Source organism: Ipomoea triloba, chromosome 16 (assembly GCF_003576645.1).
Source record: "Ipomoea triloba cultivar NCNSP0323 chromosome 16, ASM357664v1".
Classification (NCBI taxonomy): domain Eukaryota; kingdom Viridiplantae; phylum Streptophyta; class Magnoliopsida; order Solanales; family Convolvulaceae; genus Ipomoea; species Ipomoea triloba.
This window is the reverse complement of record NC_044931.1, coordinates 10,129,268-10,134,267: the sequence shown is the minus strand read 5'-3', so window position 1 is coordinate 10,134,267 and position 5,000 is coordinate 10,129,268.

Below are 5,000 nucleotides of genomic sequence, written 5' to 3'. Positions count from 1 at the left end.
GTCATCCGCAAAAGCTAGATGAGTGATGGCTAACTCCTTGCATTTCGGGTGGTACGAGAAGTTGGGTCCCGTCGCCTTAGTCTTGAGCACTCTTGAGAAGTATTCCAAGCAGATTGTGAAAAGGAGAGGAGAGATAGGGTCTCCCTGCCTTAGGCCCCTTTTGCCATTAAAATGCCCATGCAAGCACCCATTGATAGAAACAGAAAAGGAGGTGGTAGTTACACATTCCATAACCCAGGTCCGAAATCTTGAAGGGAAACCGAGACCCCTTAAGACCTCATCAAGGAAATTCCAATCAACTGTGTCATAGGCCTTGCGGAGATCCACTTTGATCATGCAACGAAGAGATGTCCTTTTTCTGCCATACCCCCTAATCAATTCCTGAGCAAGAAAGATATTTTCTGCCATACTTCTTCCCGGAACAAAGGCTCCCTGAGCCGTATCAATGATATCTGGAAGGATCAAACTGAGTCTGCTTGCCAAGATTTTGGTGATGATCTTGTAAGACACATTACAACAAGCAATTGGTCGGAAATCCCCAACATTTCTGGCATGACTTGTCTTTGGTATCACAGAGATGATTGTGTGATTCCATTGCTTTAAGAGACTGCCTGAACGGAAGAATTCTGTCACAGCTTCGCAAACTAAGTGCCCCACATGCTCCCAATTCTTCTTAAAGAATGCAGCAGAGAAACCATCCGGACCAGGGGCCTTCTCATCCCCCATATTGAAAAGAGCATTTTTAATTTCCAGCGGTGAGATGTCGGCCAACAGAGTACTTGAGTGAGCATCAGAGACCAAGGGACCGGCTGTAAAAAACCTTGGATCACAGAGTTGTCTGTCCGGAACTGTTCCAAATAAATCTGAGTAATAGTCAACAAAGATAGCCCCAACCTGCTCAAGAGAAGTTGAGGGGGTGCCATCTAAAGCACAAACCGAGGTGATGGCCGCAGCTCGGTGCTTGTTACGGATTAAATCATGGAAATATTTGCTTCCTTTATCAGCATTGACCAAGTGTTTTGTCTTGAGTTTTTGGCAGAAAAATTGGCGCTCCGCTTCTGCAAGGAAGAGGGCTCGTTCCCTAAGGTCCGAAACAAGTTTTCTGTCTTCATCAGTAGCGCAAACAACATCCAGATTGTGAATTGCATCCTGGAAATCCTCATTTGCTTTACGGGCCCTGTCTGAGATGTGCCCAAATTCAACCCTATTCAGCTCCTTTAGGGGATTCTTTAACGCTTTCAATTTAATCGCAAGGATATACTGCTCAGAGCCAGTCACATGTCTTCCCCAGACTGTTTCCAGGACATTTCTGAAAGTTGGGTGGAGCATCCACATATTGAAGAATTTAAAAGGCCTGTTGCCTCCTCTGTTTCGTTCCAAGAATTTGACAAGAATCGGGCAGTGGTCTGAAATACAATCCATGGGCAAAAATTCTGTGTTGCACGCCATATTTAGATTCTGCCACAACGGGTTAATGAGCACACGATCCAGCTTTGCTTTAACTTTGCCATTAGACCAAGTACAAATATCTCCCACCGCAGGGCAGTCAGAAAGGTTGAGATCAAGGCAGCATTGAGAAAAATCCTGAGTGAAATACCGGGACGGGGTGAATCCACCTATTTTCTCCTCTGGTTTGAGCACAACATTGAAATCTCCACCAACAATCCAAGGCAGATTAATTGATGGGGCAAGATGATAAAGATGGTTCCAAAGATCTCTGCGTTCAACCACTGAATATAGACCATAGGCCACTGTACAAAAGAATTCTTTACTGGAGATTTTGCACCTAAGATGGCAGTGCACTGCCTGTGCAGAAACACTAAGGATGTTGCACTGAATTTTGCAAGGATCCCACACCAAGATAATTCTACCTCCATATATAAGGTTGTAATCAGAAAAGGAACACCAGTTGAGTAATCTTCTATCCATAAATCTGTCCAGATTCCTCGGTTTCAGTTTAGTTTCAAGAAGACCCATGAAAGAAATACCATTCTGCCTAATGAATTTAATCACCTTGGCAGCTTTGAGGGGTTTATTGAGGCCCCTCACATTCCAAAAGGATAGAATCATTTAAGAACAGAGGTGGGTTTCCGTCCACCACCACCACGGGCCGCTGTTTTTCCCTTCACCGGCAAAGGTGTCAAATTCTTTGCAAGACGCTTATCCACATTGTTAGCATTATCCTTCTCCGAGGGTGGGGACATGAGAGCCTCTTTGTACCCCAAGGCACCATTTGTGTTTTTAGGTGCCACAGTGCTTTTAGGATTGGTCTTCTTTTTTTCTTTTGCACCGGCGTTGTTATGGAAGACTTCAGCAATGATGTCACTCAAAACATTTTTACCCCTTGCTGTATTGGAACCAAGGGGAGATGCTACAGAATTCCCATTTGTGCCCGAAGAAGTTGGGCTAGCTGGTTCAGACTGCACAGGATCTTGAGGTACAACTTGTTCCTTATCCTTATCATTGGTTGTCTCAACGCCCGTAGAAGTTGGGCTAACTGGTTCAGATTGCACAGGATCTTGAGGTGTATCATGTTCCTTATCCTTGTCATTGGTTGATGGTGGGTCTTGACTTGGCTCATTAGGCACCAGTTCCTCCAAATCGTTTTGTAGATCAAGAGGTTCAGAAGTGGTATCCATAGGTGGCACGGAGGTAGCATTGTCGAACTGTTCCTTCATTTCCAGGGGATGATCCTTTGGTTTATCATCATGAGCCGCATGAGAAGGATTGCGTTTATTATGCCCCTTAGAGCGTGGCTTTCTTGAACGGCCACGGTTACCATTAGAAATACCCCTCTTTCCTTTCCTTGAATATTTCCACTTGCCGGTACATTCCTCCTTGTAGTGGTCGTTTGAACGGCATTTAGTACAAAAGCACGGTTCCATTTCATAATACACTTCTTGAAGGAAGGAGTAGCCACTTGGCGTTGAGACCGGAATGGATATCAACGGGTGAACAGAAGTGTCTATCTCAACAAGGACTCTCGCGTATCCCCCCTTCTTCAGGACCTTTGTTTTGTCATCCGTCCAAAGAGGTTTCCCAATACACGATGCAATCTTACTCAGGGCAACGGCACCCCAAAATTCCACAGGGAGTGACGGAAATTGTACCCAAATTGGTATAGTGCTAAAGTCTTTATTTTCCAGGTAGAAGTGTTCCGGTAGGGATTTAAGGAACAAGTGTTTCCCATACAGAGAATATTCCCCCTTTGCTATTTTGCAACGGTCCTCCTCGGTATTGAACTTGAAGAGCACGTGGTCATTCGGTTGTGTGTACCATTTACACGGGACTTTCCAAGAGTCAACCAAAGATTGGATAGCCGTAATACCCGGAAATCTTCCTGCAAAACAACCCAGTAGTGCAAAAGGCCATGGTTCTTTGAAAACAATAAGCTCATTATCTTCAATCACTGCCCCACCATTCACGGGGGCAAAAAATTCAAGTCGAAGCATGTCTTTCCGATCACATTTTGGTTTAAATAGGTCAACCCACGGTTTCTTAAAATTCTCCTTGCTTGTGTTCCCATCAGACGGTCCAATAGACTCTCCCATTGTGTTAAATTCACCCGAAACAGTGTCATTTGAACCCAATGTTACAGAAACCGTAGCCTCCAACGAAGAACCTGCCATAATGTTAAGCTACGACACAAGGGAAAACAAGAAACGCACAAAGGTGATGGAGATAAAAGAATAATCAGTCCACCCTTCGCCTATTGAGGCACACGGCATAACCCATCTATAAATAAACAGAAGGTGATATAAACATAAAAGCGTCAGAGGTTGCACTATCTTCCAAAGCACACTGTCCCACCTCTCATATAAGATTTCACACGGCAAGAGCAAGTAAAACTACTCTTCACACCGAAAAACACATGCAAAGATGGGACCCACTTTAGGCTAATTCCAACGCCTAGATTACCCCTTCAATCGGCACAAGGCAAGGGAAGTACCGAAATAATCAATACAGCATATTAAAAAGAGTACGTAAACCCAACAGCAATAATAACTTGGAGAAAAAAACAATATAAGCCCCACACGTCACTATAATCAGTACAGCACTTCACCTAAAATAGGACAAAGAAATGCAAATAAATGATCCCATGTGCGGTTATACTACACACCAACAAAGGGAATAGAAAATGCAAAAGATGGGACCCACTATAGACTAAAATCAACGCCAAAACCCCTTCATTCTGCCGTAAGACAAAAACAAGTGGAGTCCAACACGTCACTTAGTCTTAGCTACATAACCAAGGGACCCATGTGAAGCTAATTCCCACGCCTAGAGTACCTCAGATGCTGCCATTTAAAATACAAAGACAAGGGGAATAAAGATAAAAGCAAAAGCATTCCATAAAGTCCACAAAAGTCACGGTAAAGGTAATTAAAGACAAACTAGTGTGAGTTTGTTGTTTCCCCTTCACACGGCAGGTGCATAATCCAAAGCCAAGGAAATAATAAAATACTTAGGTCAATTGACCACACAATTCAAAAAATCCAGTGCCTTTTCCGGTGATTGTGTTCACCTCCGGTAAGAGCATATCACCAAGAAACAACACGCAAAGGCTGGAAAATAAACCCGAACGCCACGGAATTTGCAGTGTTTAACGCTAGTAATGCTACCCTTATATGCCAAACTACTCCAACGCAATAGTCTTAACATAATAAAGAGCAGTATCAATAACATGAAACACCATGAAAGACGGATTGTTTAGGCCAAACCTCGCCGGAGTAAGGAAGAACCTCCAGCACAAAACACATCGTGCCACTGAAGTTCCATGGATATGTTGCGCAAGCTGGAAAGCATGGTAAAACTTGCATAAAAGGCGTGACTTAGGAGGTTGTTGTGCCTCTACTATCACCAACCACCGTCAAGTGAAGAAACCAGTAGTCATCTCCATGTTTGTGTAGAAGTTCGGCAAAAGCAAGGTCACGGCGGAAATCATGCTTGCTCACCCGAACTGGATAATCCCACCATCATAGCTATTTGCATGTTGCAAA